At 38.0% G+C, this 20387-nt stretch overlaps 1 protein-coding gene and 1 long non-coding RNA gene across 2 annotated transcripts in view; both read right to left on the minus strand.

Moving 5' to 3' along the window:
* FAM20C (FAM20C golgi associated secretory pathway kinase) overlaps positions 1-20387 on the minus strand; it is a 158348-nt gene that overhangs the window by 41488 nt on the left and 96473 nt on the right. The window lies entirely within an intron of this gene.
* On the minus strand, positions 6036-14896 carry LOC127564242 (uncharacterized). The gene is made up of 2 exons (XR_007954216.1): positions 14050-14896; positions 6036-7696 (listed from the first exon to the last, which is right to left on the minus strand). It is a non-coding gene; the product is annotated as an uncharacterized LOC127564242 (long non-coding RNA).

Consider the following 20387-nt stretch of genomic DNA (forward strand, 5'->3'; position numbering starts at 1 on the left):
CTCACAACCAAAAGGAGATCTTAAAGATCATTCCATCCAATCCCTTCATTTCAAGAGAAAAGCAGCATTTATTAAATACTTAAAGTATACCAGTCATTGTGCTAAGATCTTTACAATAATTATCTCAATTGATCCTGCCAATAACTTCAGGAGATAGATACTATTATTATTATTCCCATTTTACAGATGGTAAAAACAAAAGCAGAAAAAGTTAAGTGATTTTTCTCAGGATTACACAGCTAATAAATATCTAGGAAAAGAATTGATTTGGGGTATTTTTCATTTTAGCCACAGCTCTCTGCCTACTACACTACTTAGCTAATAAGATCCAATATATTAAGTCATCAAGCACTTATTAAGCATCTACTTTGTTTCAGGCACTGTGCAAAGTGCTGGAAAAGAAAGGAAGTTGGGGGAAAAAAAAAACAATACCTGCTCTCAAAAAGCTCACAGCCTAATGGGGGAAACAACATGGCAACAATTCTGGACAAACAATATATACAGAGAGAAGGAGCTAAGATTAAGTCTGATAGGGAAAAGCTAAACTTGAAGGAAGCCTGGGAAGACAAGAAGCAGAAGAGAGGAGAAAGTTCCAGGTATGGAATTTTCTAACCTTCAAGACCAGAAGCCAAGCTGTGACTTCGATTACAAAGTCACCCTGTGGTTACTGACTTTAGCAAAACAAGATATGTGTTTAGTGAAGATAATATTAGAAGAAAAGATGGCTAACAAGGGATGTTTCTTCAGAATGCAAATATCCACTTTTCCCTCAGCTTCCAGACTAGCTCCCTCTATGAGAAGACAAAATTTGAAAATCCATTAAGAGAAAGTGGACACACCCAATTCCTTCACATACTTACAAATCTTATTTGAGTTAGCTGATAGGCATAGGAAATTTCTGAGTAAATAAACCACTTCCATCTGTTGCTTAAAAAAAAAAAATCTCCTGGAGAGATGAAATATTACATAAATATCACAACTATTCCTTTACAAAGAAAACTTGGTGTAGAAAATACATCTAAAAGATAATGTAATCTTACTTTTTGTAGAGCATAATGAGAAAAAGGAAATAACTTCTTTGGACTGATTTCCTCTTCTGTAAAATTGAAAGGTCTGGACAAAATGACCTGGAAGGTCACTTCCAATTCTAATCTGTGACCTTATGAAATGAACATTCTGCTTCATGGCCACACCTCTTGACAATTAATGGCCACCACTAAGATCCTACCAATAAAAACTCAGGCAAAGAGATGAGAGATCAGCTAGTTCAGGGATACTTAACCTTTTGGGTCAAAGATCCCTTCAGAAGAATGTTTTCAAAAGCATAAAATAAAATATACATAATTGCAAAGGAAACCAATTATGCCGAAAGATAATTATTAAAACATTAGCAAAAATAAAAACAAATTTACAGAGCCCAGATTAAGAACCTTCTTCCAAGGCTTGTGCTTGTCACTCACTACATCTTGGCTGCAGACCAGGAGACTTTACTCTTTTAACATAAATGAAAAGGAACTTTATTCCTTATGCTCAAATTGAGGGGGAGTGATGAGGATAAAGGACAGAAGTTGAATGTTATTTATTACTTAATCTAGTAAAGATGCTAGATGGTAGCCTCCAATTCTATGCCCTTGGCCACCTTTACTGAGAACTTGTCTTCTCTTCCATTTTTCATTCATACCAGATAAAAATAAACAATAACAGCTTACAATCCTCTTTGGAGTTCAAATGGAGCCAAAGTCTTGGGGATTAAGTTAAAGGGATTAAGTTCTAATGGTGGAATTCTAGGCACCAGCCAATTGCCTGGAAGACTGGTTTTTTTCCCATGTTAAGACATTACAAATGCCATGGAAAATCATACATTTTAGGTCATGAGTTCAAATCTTTTCCCCTTCTCTCCAATACCCTATGCTCAGCTACTTCGAGATTATTTTGAAAAAACTTATTACTGGTCCTATGACAGAGCTATGTGTGAGATGCTGTCACTCAGAAGGGGCCCGTTTGCTATTCCCTGGAAACAATTTTTTTTAAATCTCTTATTTATGTGCCTCTGAAAAGGCTTTTCCCTGTGTTTAGAAGGCACCATCTCCTCATATTTACCACTGAGAATCTATATTTTCTTTAAGGGTCTTTTCAAATGCTACCTTCTATAGGAAGTCTTCCTCCACCCCCATATCTATCTGATGCCTTGAAATTAGTTTTTGTGCTTATTCTTTGTCTCTCTCTCCTTTTTCCTTTCTCCTCCTTCTCTCCCTCCCTCCTTTCCTCTCCTTCTCCCTTTCCCTCTCTTTCCCTCCCTTCTCCCCTGTCTCACTCTTTCCCTCCTTCTCCTCCTTTTCTTCCTCCTCCTCCTCCTCCTCCTCCTATCTCTCTCCTCCCTTCCTCCCTCTGTCTCTCTCTTCTTTCCCTCCTTCTCTCCCTCTTCTCCTTCTCTCTTTTCTTCTCTCTCTCTAATATAAATGTGTATATGTGTGTATATTGTATTTATTCAGAATAGACTGAGAACTATAAAATCCTCAAAAGCCATTTATTACATATACCTCCACAAACATATAGATTGGAGGTGGAGACCCAGAGACAATAATAACTAACATTTTATAGCACTTACTATATGCCAAGAACTATGCTAAGCACTTTATAATTATCATCTCATTTGATCCTCAAAAAAATAGGTTCTATTATTATTCCCAATTTACAGATGAAGAAACTGAGACAAATGGGTAAGACTTCATTTGTCTATGAAGTGGATCATAGAAATAGAAGAAGCCAGACTTGAACTCAAGTCTTTCTGACTCCAAACCCATGGTGCCATCTGGATGTCTGTCATATTTTTAAGTGACATTTTTAAGGTTATACACATAGTGAATTAACAGAGATAGGATTGGAACTCAGATCTTCAGCACCCTTACCACAATATCATGGTATCTGACTCTTAGTTAATTGAATGAGTACACCTGATCTAGATGAGTCCCAGCCTATGTGTATGAGAATTTCATACTCTCCAATATAAATCACTGATAGCTAGTGCAGGCTCAGCCCAATGGAATGACATACATCCTCCTTCCAGTGAACTGAGTCTGTCCTTGAAGTCTTTTTCAGATTGATAAGACCTCCCAGAAATTGTGCTCCTCTGGAATATAAGATTGCCTTCACCTCATGATGAAAGACCAAAGTTATATTTTCTGTAGCCTGGAAAATTAGATTTCCCTCATCAGTCAATCAACAAATATTTGTTAAGTTACCTTCTGTGAGCACAGCCTTGTGATAAGTACTGAAAGGAGGTGAAGAGTTATATGGATGATATGAACAGTAAGTGCCCTGGGGATTCCAGAGACAGACAGACACATAGGAACACAGAAATAAAGTGAGCAAGAGTGAGAGTGAGAATAAAAGAAAGATAGACAGACAAAAATAGAAAAACAGAGACAGAGAGAGGAGAAAAGGAAGAAAAAAAGAAGAGGGAGGGAGAGAGGAAGGGAAGAAAGACAGAAAGAAGGGGAAGACAGAAACAGACAGACAGATAAAGATAGAGAGAGGGGGGGAGAAGAAAAAGAAGAGATAAAAGACAGAAGAAGGGAGAGAGAAAAGAGAAGAAAAAGAAGAGATAAAAGACAGAAGAAGGGAGAGAGAAACAGAGACAGAGAGAAGGAGGAAGGGAGGAATGGAGGGAGCAGGAAGGAGGAAAAGAGAAACAGAGACAGAGAGAAGGAGGAAGGGAGGAATGGAGGGAGCAGGAAGGAGGAAAAGAGAAACAGAGAGACAGAGAGACAGAGAGAGAGGGAGAGAAGAAAAGAAGAGATAAAAGACAGAAGAAGGGAGAGAGAAAAGAGAAGAAAAAGAAGAGATAGAGGAAGAACAGAGACAAAAAGAGGGAGGGAGAGAGGGCGGGAAGAAGAAAGACAGGGAGTAAGAAGAAAGAGACAAACCAAGACAGAGAGACAGACAAACAGACATAGAGATAGAGAGAGAAAAAGACACAGGGAGAGAGCAATAGAAACAGAAACACACAGAGAGAGAGACAGAGGTGGGGGGAGGGGGAGAGAGAAACAGAAAGACAGAGAGAGACAAACAGAGACAGAGAGACAGAGAGAAGGAGGAAGGGAGGAATGGAGGGAGCAGGAAGGAGGAAAAGAGAAACAGAGACAGAGAGAAAGCTCACTTTGGGTTGAGGCATTCTGGGAAGGTTTCATGGAAGATGTGGAATCTGAACAGGTTCCTAGAGCATAGGCTGGTTTTACGGGTGTAGGAAGAGGGGGTGAGGGGAATAGCATTTCAAATGCTGAGATTCTTCCTTTCCACACTGTCCAGTGAGCAATTTACTCCCACAGAGCTCCTGATTTGTACCAAAGTTTAGACCTCAATGAAGAAAATGATGTCTACTGTTTATTTGGGGATTATTTTTCTTTTACAAGCTTTCTATCTGCTCGCTCTCTCTCTCTCTCTCTCTCTCTCTCTCTCTCTCTCTCTCTCTCTCTCTCTCTTCTCTCTCTCTCTCGGCAGTACAGAGACATCAAACAATCTGGCACCGAATTCTACATCTTGCTGCCCTAACCTCATTTATTCATCTCGCTCTCTTTTTTTAAACATGAATCATCCCCAAACAGCACACACTAGCTTCTGTCTCCTAATTACACTGTTTCCCATCCTCTTGGCATATCTGACAAAGGCACAGAGATTTCATGAAAATTCTGTCATTGAAAATCAAACCCAGAGCTTAGTGGGACCCTAGAGATCCTCACCTCTGCCCCATCATTTTGCAGATGAGGGCTTAGAGAGAAGTGTCTTGCCCCAAATTATAGCTCTAGTTAATTGTAGGCCTGCAATTAGAATCCAGGATTCCTGACTCCCAGACCTGTGCCCCTTCCTCTACATCATGCTGGGTCTAATACAAATAAGGATAAAGGATAAAAGATAAAGGATTTGGAGAGAAAGAGGAGGGACTAAGTATGATGTAAAGCATGATTCAGAAAGATTGGAAGGGAATTTTACATTTGAGATTTTTATGCTTTGATGAAACTGACTGTGTCACTTGGTGGGTCAAATAAAATATTATTTATTGTTAAGATGCTTCTTACATTATAATTATTAGTGTATTCCTTGTTACCTTCCAGCTATTTGGAATGAGGGTAAAAAGAGATTTTGTAACAAAATGGTGAAAGATCTATAAAATGAGAGATAGTAGTTTGTAATCAGGAGCAGCTAGGTGGCCCAGTGGACAGAGTACCAGGTCTGGAGTAAGGAAGACTTATCTTCCTGAGTTCAAATCTGACATCAGACACTTACTAACAACGTGATCCGGGGCAAGTCACTTCACCCTATTTCCCTCAGTTTTCTCATCTACAAAATGAACTAGAGAAGGAAATGGCAAACTATGTCAGTGTCTTTGCCAAATAAACCCCAAAATGGGACCATGGAGAGTTAGGCGCAACTGAAATGATGGAACAACAATGGTTTTCTTTCTTTATAAGGCTGTTAAGAAAATACTTTTAAAACATTAAAGAATTACAGAAATAATCATCATAATAAAAATAAAAGCAAACACGTCATTTTTTATCTTAATAAAGTCTAACCTGACCCTGTTCAATCTGTAGTTAGGTATCACAAGAGCCTGGGCCTGGAATCAAAGAGACCTGAGTTAAAATCTGGCCTCTGACTTATTAATTGGGAAGCCCCGGGCAAGTCAACTAAGCTTTGTGTCTCAGTTTTCTCAATTGTAAAATAGCAATAATAATAACTAGCACCTTCTTCAAAAGGCTGTTGTGAGTATCAAATGAGATATTATTTGTAAAGAGCTTAGCATGATGCCTGTTGGATGGTAAAGATTAATAATAAATTGGTAATATTAATGTAATGAATGCTTATTTCCTTCCTTCCTTCCTTTCATCCTTTCCTACCTTCTTCCTTCCTTCCTTCCTTTCTTCCTGCCTGTCTTTGCAGCTTCATTCTATATTACTCCCCTTCCTGCACTCTCACTGTAACCAAATCGGCTCTGTCTCTGTCCCTCACACTTGGCACCTGACCTCCAGTCTCCATGGTTTTGTACAGGCAGTTCTCCTACGCTTGGATTGTCCTCCCCCATAACCACCCTCACCTTCAAACAAGGCAGCCATCTATAAGATGCCCCTCCTTTTGTGTTTGTTCCAGACCCACTCGTACATGTAACATGGCTTCTTGAGTTTAAGTTCCTTGACACCTGGGATTTTTTCTTTTTTTTTTTTTGTCCTTGTATCTTCAGTCCTTGGTACAATGTCTAACACAAAGTAGATGCTTAATAAATTCTTGTCAATGGAGCAAATGACAGGCACCACCTGCCAGGCAGAACAAAAGGAATTGCAGTGGGCCGGGGGGACTGAAGCCAGGAAGAAGTAGTTTATTACTATCAACAGGTTTGAATTTTTAAATTCAAAATTGACCTGACTTAAAAAAAACCAGTCCCTCCACTGACCTGGACTTGAGCCTGAAATAAGCTCCTGATTTTATCTCCAAGTATCAGAGGGAGTTAGAAGCAGTTGAGTGGGAAGGTGAATATGACTAGATTAGATATAGCAACCCACCTCTTTTGGACTCTTGTTTTCTGTGGGCAGGGCTGAGACCTTATAATTCTCCCAGTCAGATCTGAGAGCAACTTCCCTTCCCTGTCTTCTCCTTCTTCTTCCCCTTTCTCAGTCTCTCCTTCCCTTTTCTCTTTTATTATCTTTTTGTCTCTGTCTCTGTCACTCTTTCTGTCTCTGTCTCTTTCTGTGTCTCTCTGTCACCCTCTCTTGTCTCTCTGTGTGTCTGTCTCTATGTGTTTTTTTTCTCCCTTCCTCCTTTCTTCTCTCCCACCCTTCTCCTCTCTCTCCCCTCTGACCTTATAGAAAAGAAAGCACTTGACAAATTGTACTCTTACCCATTGCTTTACAGGAATGAGTGTGACTGTGCATCATTAAGATTATTGTTAAAAATAATATTCTTAATTTATAGGAGTAATTTTTTTTGATAGAGATGCTAAAAATTTCCTCAACCATCCCTATATGTTCAGGTTTCAAGTGAATTCACCTCCTTATGCGTCTTGAAAGCAGGGATAGTTTTATTTTTTGTTACTGGATAAATGAAAACTCATTTATTAAATGCTGTGTGCCAAGTACTGTGCTAAGTACTCACTATACAGAAAAACCAAGGGTTCCATTTAAGGAGTTCATATACTATACCAGTGTTTAGTAGAAGGACAGATGAAAATGGCTTGACTCTATTTACTGATTTCTTTTTTCTTGTTATTTTTATACTAGGTAGATAACTTGGACGAAAAGCATTTGTTTATAGGTTGTTGTTGTTTTTTTTTTGGGGGGGGGGTCAACCAGGTGGGTATCTAATTCCTTTTAAGAGACACTATTTATATACTGCTTATGGTAGTCTAGAATTTGGTAGGAGTTACTCCTCCAGATAGCAGCTTCTAAAGCTGGAAGCCCCTAGCACAATGCCTAACCTGTAGCAGGTACTAAATCAATATCTGCTGACTAATTGATTGATTTTCATTATTAACAGACTGGTGGAGAGTCATATATCTTACTGAGATTCAGTGCAAAATAAAGTCCTGTCAGTAACTTAGGGAAAAATACAAACCTAAGAATTATTGTTTAGGAAAGCAATTCCTTCCCAGAATAGCATCTTTTTTTATTATAACAGACTAGTGAAGAATTGCAGTATTGATAATAACCTAGTCGAGACTTCCGGTTAAGATGGCGGAGAGGAGGCTCACAGTTGCATAAGCTCCGCGCTTTCTCTCACTATCCACTTCATTACAAGCCTCTGAATCAATGCTTGACTGAAAAAAACCCACAAATAGTTACCAAGAGAAGCCATCCTTGAGATCCGCCAAGAAAGGTCTGTCTTTACTGGAGGGCTGGGGCGGTTTTAGATCGGGCGCAGGCTGAGGGCAGCAGCAGTGAGAGCACGGGAGCAGAGCTGAGAGGGGGTGGGGAGTGATCGTAGCCGTCTCTGCGGGGAGAGCTTCGCTACAGGTTTGGAACCTGCAGCAAGTCAACAGCCCAGCAGAGAAGCTAAAAACACCGGGCTGAAGAACACAACCGCAAACAGCTGGAGTCTCTCAGGACCTGGCCCCCCCCCCCCTTCCCCCCCCTCAGTGACTCAGCACGCTTTGGGATCTCAGAGCGCAGGCGCAGCACAGTCCTGCTAGTGCCTCACTGCTGCCACCTGCAGTCTGTAGAGGAAGCTCGATAACACACCCAGCCCCCCCCCAAAGAAAGACTCCAGTTTTTTCTGTTTTTCTTTGGTAGTTTATCTCTGATTAATAGACAGAATGAGCAAGAAGCTGAAGAGGACTTTAACCCTTGACAGCTTCTATACAGATAGAGAGCAGACTCTAAATCCTGAGGAGACTAAAAACAGGCAGTCCCCAGGTGATTCCCCAAAGGAGGAGATCATCTGTTCCTCAGCACAGATGAACCTCATAGAAGTGATTAAAAAGGCTCTCACAAAGGAGCTAGAAGAAAAATGGGAAAAGAGTCTGGAGAAAGTTAAAGAGAGAGTGGATAAAGAAGTAAAATCCTTGAAAAATAGGATTAGTGAACTGGAAACAGAAAACAGCTCTCTAAAAAACAAAATTGGCGAAATGGAAAAAAATTCCACAGAACAAAAGAACTCAATTGGACAATTAGAGAAAGATTTTAAAAAAGTGAGTGAAGAGAATACTTCACTGAAAATCAGAATTGAACAAGTGGAATTGAATGACTCGAGGAGACAAGAAGAATCAGTCAAGCAAATCCAAAAAAATCAAACAATGGAGAAAAATGTGAAATACCTTCTGGGGAAGACAACAGACCTGGAAAACAGATCCAGGAGAGACAATCTGAGAATCATTGGACTCCCAGAAAAACATGATGAAAAAAAAAGCCTGGACACTGTCTTCCAGGAAATTATCAAAGAGAACTGCCCAGAAGTCATAGGAACAGAGGAAAAAATAAACATTGAAAGGATTCATCGATCACCCACTGAAAGGGATCCTAAAATCAAAACACCAAGGAATATAGTGGCCAAATGCCAGAACCCTCAGGTGAAAGAAAAAATATTGCAAGCGGCTAGAAAAACCCAATTCAAGTATCAAGGAGCCACAATAAGGATCACCCAGGATCTGGCAGCATCCACATTAAAAGATCGAAGGGCCTGGAATATGATATTCCGAAAGGCTAAGGAACTTGGTATGCAACCAAAAATAACTTCCCCAGCGAGAATGAGCATCTTTTTCCAGGGAAGAAGATGGACATTCAACGAAGTAAGCGAATTTCATCTATTTCTGATGAAAAAACCAGAACTTAACAAAAAGTTTGATCTACAAATATAGAACTCAAGAGAAATCTAAAAAGGTAAAGATTAATCTTGGGAACTATATTTTGACTATATAGATGTATAAAGAATACATGTATACCTTGTTCTAGAAATTGATGTGGAAAGGACATTGTACCAGAAAAAGGGTAAAGTGGGGGTAGTACATCTCATGAAGAGGCATAGGAAACCTATTATATCTGAGAGAAAGAATGGAGGGGGATGAATATAGTGGGTATCTTACTGCCTTCAGAATTGGCTTTAAGTGAAAAATCTTAAGACATATTCAATCTATGGTGAAACTTCTCCCATCTCATTGAAAAGTGAGAAGGGAAAAGTGGAAAGGGAAGGAATAAGCTAAGCGGAAGGGAATACGGGAACTGGGAGGGAAAGGGGTAAGATAGGGGGAGGAACTCTAAGGCGGGGGGAGGGACACTAAAAAGGGAGGGCTGTGAGAAGCAAGGGGTGCTCACAAGCTTAATACTTGGAAGGGGGGGAAAGGGGAAAGAAGGGAGGAAAGCATAAACCGGGGTTAACAAGATGGCAAGTAATACAGAATTGGTCATTCTAACCATAAACGTGAACGGGGTAAACTCCCCCATAAAGAGGAAGCGGTTAGCAGAATGGATTAAAAGCCAGAATCCTACAATATGTTGTTTACAGGAAACACACCTGAAGCGGGGAGATACATGCAGGTTAAAGGTAAAAGGTTGGAGCAAAATCTACTATGCTTCAGGTGAAGTCAAAAAAGCAGGGGTAGCCATCCTGATCTCAGATCAAGCTAAAGCAAAAATTGACCTAATTAAAAGAGATAAGGAAGGACACTATATCTTGCTAAAGGGTAGCATGGATAATGAAGCACTATCTATATTAAACATATATGCACCAAGTGGGGTAGCATCTAAATTCTTAAAAGAGAAACTAAGAGAGCTGCAAGAAGAAATAGACAGTAAAACTATAATAGTGGGAGATCTTAACCTTGCACTCTCAGAATTAGATAAATCAAACCAGAAAATAAATAAGAAAGAAGTCAAAGAGGTAAACAGAATACTAGAAAAGCTAGATATGATAGATCTCTGGAGAAAATGTAATGGAGACAGAAAGGAATACACTTTCTTTTCAGCAGTTCATGGAACCTATACAAAAATTGACCATATATTAGGACATAAAAACCTCAAACTCAAATGTAGTAAGGCAGAAATAGTAAATGCATCCTTTTCAGACCACGATGCAATGAAAATTACATTCAACAAAAAAGCAGGGGGAAGTAGACCAAAAAATAATTGGAAACTAAATAATCTCATACTAAAGAATGATTGGGTAAAACAGCAAATCATAGACATAATTAATAACTTCACCCAAGAAAACGATAATAATGAGACATCATACCAAAATGTATGGGATGCAGCCAAAGCGGTAATAAGGGGAAATTTCATATCTCTAGAGGCCTATTTGTATAAAATAGAGAAAGAGAAGGTCAATGAATTGGGTTTGCAATTAAAAATGCTAGAAAAGGAACAAATTAAAAACCCCCAGTCAAACACTAAACTTGAAATTCTAAAAGTAAAAGGTGAGATCAATAAAATTGAAAGTAAAAAAACTATTGAATTGATTAATAAAACTAAGAGTTGGTTCTATGAAAAAACCAACAAAATAGACAAACCCTTAGTAAATCTGATTAAAAAAAGGAAAGAGGAAAATCAAATTGTTAGTCTTAAAAATGAAAAGGGAGAACTCACCACTAACGAAGAGGAAATTAGAGCAATAATTAGGAGTTACTTTGCCCAACTTTATGCCAATAAATTCGACAACTTAAATGAAATAGAAAAATACCTCCAAAAATACAGCTTGCCCAAACTAACAGAGGAAGAAGTAAATATCCTAAACAGTCCCATCTCAGAAAAAGAAATAGAACAAACTATCAATCAACTCCCTAAGAAAAAATCCCCAGGACCAGATGGATTTACATGTGAATTCTACCAAACATTTAAAGAACAATTAACTCCAATGTTATATAAACTATTTGAAAAAATAGGGATTGAAGGAGTCCTACCAAACTCCTTTTATGACACAGATATGGTACTGATACCTAAACCAGGTAGGCTGAAAACAGAGAAAGAAAATTATAGACCAATCTCCCTAATGAATATTGATGCTAAAATCTTAAATAAAATATTAGCAAAAAGATTACAGAAAATTGTCACCAGGATAATACACTATGACCAAGTAGGATTTATACCAGGAATGCAGGGCTGGTTCAATATTAGGAAAACTATTAACATAATTGACTATATCAATAACCAAACAAACAAAAACCACATGATCATCTCAATAGATGCAGAAAAAGCATTTGATAAAATCCAACATCCATTCCTAATAAAAACACTTGAGAGCATAGGAATAAATGGACTTTTCCTTAAAATAGTCAGGAGCATATATTTAAAACCATCAGTAAGCATCATATGCAATGGGGAAAAACTGGAACCTTTCCCAGTAAGATCTGGAGTGAAGCAAGGTTGCCCACTATCACCATTATTATTTAATATCGTATTAGAAACACTAGCCTCGGCAATAAGAGTCGAGAAAGATATAAAAGGAATTAGAGTAGGCAATGAGGAAACCAAACTATCACTCTTTGCAGATGATATGATGGTATACCTAGAGAACCCCAGAGATTCTACCAAAAAGCTATTGGAAATAATTCATAATTTTAGCAAAGTAGCTGGCTACAAAATAAATCCCCATAAATCCTCAGCATTTTTATACATCACCAACAAAACCCAACAGCAAGAGATACAAAGAGAAATTCCATTCAGAATAACTGTTGATACCATAAAATATTTGGGAATCTATCTACCAAAGGAAAGTCAGGAATTATATGAGCAAAATTATAAAAAAGTCTCCACACAAATAAAGTCAGACTTAAATAATTGGAAAAATATTAAGTGCTCTTGGATCGGCCGAGCGAACATAATAAAGATGACAATACTCCCTAAACTAATCTATTTATTTAGTGCTATACCAATCAGACTTCCAAGAAAATATTTTATTGATCTAGAAAAAATAACAACAAAATTCATATGGAACAATAAAAAGTCGAGAATCTCAAGGGAATTAATGAAAAAAAAATCAAATGAAGGTGGCCTAGCTGTACCTGATCTAAAATTATATTATAAAGCAGCAGTCACCAAAACCATTTGGTATTGGCTAAGAAATAGATTAGTGGATCAGTGGAAAAGGCTAGGCTCACAAGACAGAATAGTCAACTATAGCAATCTAGTGTTTGACAAACCCAAAGCCCCTAACTTCTGGGAAAAGAATTCAATATTTGATAAAAACTGCTGGGATAATTGGAAATTAGTATGGCAGAAATTAGGCATGGACCCACACTTAACACCATATACCAAGATAAGATCAAAATGGGTCTATGACCTAGGCATAAAGAACGAGACTATAAATAAATTAGAGGAACATAGAATAGTTTATCTCTCAGACTTGTGGAGGAGAAAGAAATTTGTGACCAAAGATGAACTAGAAACCATTACTGATCACAGAATAGAAAATTTCGATTACATCAAATTAAAAAGCCTTTGTACAAATAAAACTAATGCAAACAAGATTAGAAGGGAAGCAACAAACTGGGAAAACATTTTCACAGTTAAAGGTTCTGATAAAGGCCTCATTTCCAAAATATATAGAGAACTGACTCAAATTTATAAGAAATCAAGCCATTCTCCAATTGATAAATGGTCAAAGGATATGAACAGACAATTTTCAGAGGATGAGATTGAAACTATTACCACTCATATGAAAGAGTGTTCCAAATCATTATTGATCAGAGAAATGCAAATTAAGACAACTCTGAGATACCACTACACACCTGTCAGATTGGCTAAGATGACAGGAAAAAATAATGATGAATGTTGGAGGGGATGCGGGAAAACTGGGACACTAATGCATTGTTGGTGGAGTTGTGAACGAATCCAACCATTCTGGAGAGCAATCTGGAATTATGCCCAAAAAATTATCAAAATGTGCATATCCTTTGATCCAGCAGTGTTTCTATTGGGCTTATATCCCAAAGAAATACTAAAGAAGGGAAAGGGACCTGTATGTGCCAAAATGTTTGTAGCAGCCCTGTTTGTAGTGGCTAGAAACTGGAAAATGAATGGATGCCCATCAATTGGAGAATGGCTGGGTAAATTGTGGTATGTGAATGTTATGGAATATTATTGTTCTGTAAGAAATGACCAGCAGGATGAATACAGAGAGGCTTGGAGAGACCTACATGAACTGATGCTAAGTGAAATGAGCAGAACCAGGAGATCATTATACACTTCGACAACGATATTGTATGAGGACATATTTTGATGGAAGTGGATTTCTTTGACAAAGAGACCTGAGTTTCAATTGATAAATGACGGACAAAAGCAGCTACACCCAAAGAAAGAACACTGGGAAACGAATGTGAACTATCTGCATTTTTGTTTCTCTTCCCGGATTATTTATACCTTCTGAATCCAATTCTCCCTACGCAACAAGAGAACTGTTCGGTTCTGCAAACATATATTGTATCTAGGATATACTGCAACATATCCAACATATAAAGGACTGCTTGCCATCTAGGGGAGGGGGTGGAGGGAGGGAGGGGAAAAAAAATCGGAACAGAAATGAGTGTAAATATAATGTAATTATTAAATAAAAAAAAAAAAAAAAAAAGATAATAACCTAGTCGAGGGAACAGAATAGATAATGATTGCTAGGTATACCTGTCAATCATCATTAGTCAGTGAATTCTAAATTAAGGGCTTAAGTTAGTCTTGGTGACATGGAGACAGTTCTAATGAAACTTGCTATTTACATGATTCATGTCATTGTATAGTACAACGTTACTTAAAGCATGTACTGCTTTTAAATATACTTCTGGGAGTGTGTGTGTGAGCATGAATAAAAAATATATGTGGGGAAGGGGTTGGTAAACAAGAAGAGACTGGTGGTAACAGTAATAATAGTGGTTAGCATTTATATAGTTCCTTTCAGTTTGAAAAATGCTTTATACATGTAATCCCCTTTGAGCCTCACAATAACCCTGGAAGTTAAGTGCTATTATTATTTCATCTTACAAATAAAGAAACTGAGGCTAAAAAAGTTTAAGTGATTTGCCATATAGATGGTAAGTGTCAAAGGCAAGATTTGAACTCGTCTTCTTTATTGCAAGTCCAGAGCTGTATCTGCTCTACCAACAAGCTGTTTCCTTAAAAGTGGTAAAAATGGAAAATGTAATGGATTTGGCATAAGAAGACTTGGGTTCAAATTCTGACTTTTTCACTTACTAGATGCCTGAACTTGGTAAGAATCTTAATCATTCTAGCCCCAGTTTTGTCATCTGTAATAAGAAGATTGGGCTAGATGATCTATCTCCTAGGAGTCTTCCACCTGGAAATCTAGGGTCTTTGAGTTTCGACTTACCTTCAGAATTTTCTCTTTCCAAAACATAAGCAAAAAAATAGTTTATGTTGTAGAAACTCTGCCTGCTACAAACACAGACATTGTAACAAAGATACAAAGTAAAGCATGGTACTCAATAGACCTTGCATAATAGAAATTCACTACTTATTGAGTTCCCTTTCTAAACGTACATACAAATATATGTTCACATGTGTTACTATGTATATATTTAATTGGCCTCCTAGCACCCAGACTGTTCACTTAAAATTGTGTAGTACATTGTTGTCAGTTAAATAGATCTCCCAATTGTATTCCCCTGTTCAAAAACCTTCAATGACTCCCCAAACCAATAGGTTCAAACTTCTTCATCTATAAAAGGAGAGGGCTAGATTGCAGTGGAGAGAGTCCCTGACTTGGAGTCAAGAAGAGTTATCTTCCTGAGTTAAAATCTGGTCTCTAGCTGTATGACCCTAGACAAGTCACTTTATCCTGTTTGCTTCAGTTCCCTCAACTAGAAAATGAGTTGAAAAAGCAAAGGGCAAACAACTCCAATATATTTGCCAAGAAAACTCTAATTGGGAAAGATTCAGGAGGAGTCTAAGATGATTGGAAAGTGACTGACTACCTATGGGCCAGGTATATGCTAAGTGCTTTACAAATGTCTCATCCTAGCTCACTTTGTGAGCAGTTCTGCCAACCAGAAAGAGAAGAACGCTACAAGTTTCTGAATTACAAGTGAGTCTCATTCATTTGATTGCTGCATTACAGCTAATGATGTTAATAATAATCATTGGGTCATAGATTAAGACCTAGCAGGGACCTTGCAAGCCATCTAGTCAAAACCTCTCATTTCACAGATGAGATACCTAAAGATGTTAGGTTATACATGCAAAACCAGACGGCTAGTTAAGTGGAAGAAGTAAGTTTGGAACATAGATCCCTCTGATTTCTAATCCATCATTCTTTCCCCTGGGTTACTAAACTTTGACCTTCATTATCTTGTCTAATTCTCACAACCTAATGAGATAACGAGAACAGGAACAGATGGTATTGTTATCCCCACTGTAAAGATCCCAGATAAAAAGCCAAAAAGGAACTTACTGGTTATTTAGTTTGAATCCCCCATTTTACAGATGCAAAAACTGAGGGACAGGAAAATGAGCTACACAAGTCAAACATTTAGTAGGGGCATAGTTGGGACTTAAGGGCAAATCTCCTAAATCCAAGTGTAGCATACTTTTAAATGTCTCGGGCAGGAGTGGCTGGCCCTATATATGGGCAGCCTAGGGCTGCCATGTAGCTTGATTTGAAGGGCCTCAAAAAGGTTCTTTTACTATCTTGCTATAGTGCTTTAACTCCCCACCATTAATATTGTTCCTCTGGGTTAAAGCAAAGGTTCTTAACCTTTTTTATTGCATTGAGCTCCTTGTATAATACCAGTAAATTCTTACAGACCCCTCCTTCTCAGAAGTTTTAAAATACTTAAAATAAAATGCATAGGCTTACCAAAAAAAAAAAAAAAGCCTAAAATACTGAAATAAAGTCATCAAAATAAATTTAAAAAAAAGTTAAGAACCCCAGGATAAGAACCTCTGGTTTACAACTTTGTATGAGAAAAGTCTAGTTAAAATACAACAATGTGCTTGATTAGATAACACATTAATTCTATAACTCTCTTAATGCAAGAGCATAAGTGAGTTTTCCAGTTCCCTTGTCTATGGAGAAATCCTTAGGAAATCATAAGTTTTCATGGTTAGGTTGAGTTGAAAAGGCTGGGAATTTGGGGCACCAACCAAGAATGGTATAGAATCCTAGAAAACCAGAAACCAACATTAGAACAGTGGGCATCTGTGGCTGGAAAAAAGAGGGGGCTGGAAGAAAGGAAGATGATACATAAAGGGAGGGAGCCAAAGACAAACCTTGTCTGCTTCTCCATTTTACTAATGGCTCCCCAGAGAAGCTTGGGTATGAGTGTGAGCAGATCAATGCAAATCCATTTCACTATTGGAAAAACAGCTCAAAGGGCATGTCCTTCTCTGTCAGGGGGGGCATTATAAACAGACTTGCTGATTGTGTACACAAGACTCACAAATATATCCAGCAAGAGACAGCCAGCTTAGTGATAAAGACCTAATGACTCTATCGCCCTAAGAAATGCTGGCCCCAGGAAATTAAAAGGCTCTCCTTTTGAAGCATTGTGGCCAGAGCATTAAGTATACCCAAGCAACTAATTAGTAAGAACAGAATAATGAAGGTGACCAGCAGGTCTCTACTCCAAGCCAAGGGAGAGAGAGGAGGAGAAAAAAGACTTTAACCAAGGGAAAAAATAGTACTAGAACATTTCTAATGGAATCAAATTTACACTTTCTAATAAAATGTTATATTTGATTATGTGAATAAATATATGAGAGGCACTGTGGCTTAGTAAATAGAGAGCTGGTCCCTGGAGTCAGAAAGAGCATTGTTTAAGTCCTATGCCAGTCTGTGTAGCCCTGGACAATGCACTTATAATTGTCAGTGCTCAAAGCACATCTCTAAGATTATATGTGTTCGCTGAGGGAGATTTCATACCAGGAAATTGTCTGCAAAAATGAAATCAAAGGAATGCATCATCAGATACATATATATGTAAATATATGTCTTAATGTATATATATAAATACACATATACAAAATTATTTTTGCATTTTTTTCATTAAAGCTTTTTGTTTTCAAAATATATACATGGATAATTTTCTACATTCACCCCTACAAAACCCCGTGTTCTAATCTGGAAGGGCAGTGGGGAATCAAGAGACATAGGATCTAGTCCTGCCTTCTATTTAACGATCTGACTTTTAGATCAATAGCCTCAGAGGCTCAGTTCTCTCATCTATAACAGAATCATACACCAAGAACTGTAAAATGTCTTAGATTGACCCCCCCTTATTTTACAGATGGGGAAACTGAGGGTCAAAGAGTCTTTAATGTTCTATTGAACCCATATTCACTGAATCAAATGTACTATTTTTTGCTGTTTTTCTATAATTGGAGAGTGTTAGATCTCTGTGGTCCTTTGCAGCTCTGGTATTCTTTGATTCTGAGAGTACCCACAATACAGCCGTGGAAAAGATAGATTTCTTAGCTGAGAGAAGGGGACAGAAAAGTGGTATAAAGCTGAGTACAAAGTCTCCACTCCCCCTCTCTCTCCTGAAAAGGTCACAAGCATACTGCAAACATTAAAGCACTCTCATATACCAGCTTTTCAAATGATTAACACAAGCTCTTGGGTAAGCAGGAACAAGGTGTGATGACTCCACTGACCTCCACAAACTAAAAGAACTGACCTTGGGAGCTTGAAATAAGCTAACCTGCAGTTGTCAGAAGTCATGACCAGCTACAAAAATTACTTCCTGTGAGAAAATGTGGACCTATTTCATGCTTCCATTACCAGCTCCTAGGGGATCAATTTCTCTTTGGGTGAGAGCTGCCAAGCTTGAATCCAGCTTGAATTCTAAGCTGAGCCCTTGGTCTGTGTGAAGGCTGTAGACCCTTAAATTCTATGTTACTATGATTTTAAGGTATCAGACTTGAACTTTTAAAGTTGGAAGGAATGTCACACATTCTTAGTTCACCTTCCCACTCAATTTAAGAATATCTTCTACAAAATCCCTAAGAGGTGGTTAGCCAGTCTCTACTTAAAGTCACTGTCCGTTGTATACAACTCTTCATGATCCCATTTAGGGTTTTCTTGGCAAAGATACTGGATCTCTCTAAACTCCTCTTGCAGGAGGAAACTGAGGCAAAAAAAGTTAAGTGACTTGCCCAGGGTCACTGTAAGTGTCTGAGTTCAGATTTGAATTCAGAAAGTTGAGTTTTCCTTACTGGCACTCTATCTTAGCCACTCTTCTATTTAAATACTTCGCACAGTAGAGACCTCACTATCTCAGGAAGCAGGCCATTCCATTTTGAGACAGTTTAATTTGTTGGGAACTTCTTTCTTATATTGTGACTATATCAACTGCCCACCTGCTAAATTCTGGTTCTGACTTGTGGAGCTGACTCTCTTTTCACATGACACTCTGTCCCTTCCATGCTCCTCACTCTTGCTTTCTAACTCTTTCTTTTTCCTTTTTCAGGTTCAGTATTTTCAGTTCTTTCAGCAATTCTCCATTCACCGTGATTCCTGATTCCTAATTATGGCATTTGCCTCTGGATTCCCATTCATTTGTCAATGCCCTTTCTTAACTGCAGTACCAAGCAATAAGCTTAATTCCAACATGGTTTGCACTGGTCAGAAGCTTAAGTAGGAATTCAGTTGATGGCAATTTTCCCAGGGTGGAATTTCATAGGGAAAGGGATTAACCTATTCCCAGAGAGTATAGTCTGTGTCCTTGTAGTGTAAATAATGGAACTGACTTCTTCCCCTCCTTATTTAGGAGAAAGCAGGGAAATAGTAATATGACAGGAGAGGTCAGCACTGGGAAAGGTATAAAGTCTGGGAGTCACAGCTCAGTCTCTGTAAAGGAACATAATGAAAGGCATAGTGATGACAGGCCAGTGGATCAGTGCTAGGAGGAAATATGCCTTTTGATATCAGTGCCCTGAGGCAAAGCATAAAAGGACTTATCTTAATTATAGCTCTGGTCACCAGGATTAGAGTATCACTCCTTCCCTTGATCTGGACACTAGTCTTGTTAGTATTACCACAAGTTGTATTAGCTTTTTAACATTTGCAGATATTAATAGTCAGGTTAATATGGCTCATATTAATAGTCAAACCAATACATCACTAAGTACTGCAAGCAATTAATAATTAATACTCATTGTGTAGTGGGTGTTGACTTCTCTGTACTAAGAAGAGCTATGGCAGAACTTGGTCCAAAGACATGACATGAGAAGTGATTAATCCCAAGCCACCACCCTACCTCCTGTGTTGTTAGATAGCTCTCCACAGCAAAATCAAGTCTTTGTTTTGTATTTTCTCTGAATATTAATAACCTGAATGGATGACTTCCTCTTTAGCCTTTCTAGGAATTGGATTGTGTGACCTAGGATACATTTTGAATGGAGAGTTGATCTTAAATGCACCAAAACATATTTAAAGATTTCTAGACTATTATACAACAATCTCCCACTAAGGAAATTTTCTAAGAAAGTCATTTCAGGACTTGCTTAAATAGAGATACCATCCATAGTAGAATTACAATTTGGATGCCAACAGAATAATGACTCATCAATTCACCATAGTGATTTGGAAAAGTAGGTCCTTAGCTTTTCTCCTGATATTACTGTTTTATTCCAGGCCCTGCTGTCGTGGGCAATGCATATTCTGTTGAGAATCTTGTGGTGTTTGTTAGTAATTCAGTGATCTAAGGAGCATGCATATTCTTTAGTCATAAAGACCCCAAAGGAAGATCTAGATGGTATCATAAATCATAAATGAGTATTATTCTTTAGTTGGTAGGTTAAGTGGTTAAATAAACTGCTTCTCTCCCTTTAGCATTTGCATCCTTACAGTTGTTATTCAAAAAGTCTTTTTTAAAAATTAATTGTTCTATTCAATCTAACCTAATCCTGACCTCATATCTAAATTCAGAGCATCTGCTGTTCTAGAGCGGTGGTGTTAAACTCATATAT

This window comes from Antechinus flavipes, chromosome 1, assembly GCF_016432865.1.
Source record: "Antechinus flavipes isolate AdamAnt ecotype Samford, QLD, Australia chromosome 1, AdamAnt_v2, whole genome shotgun sequence".
In the NCBI taxonomy this organism is placed as follows: Eukaryota; Metazoa; Chordata; class Mammalia; order Dasyuromorphia; family Dasyuridae; genus Antechinus; species Antechinus flavipes.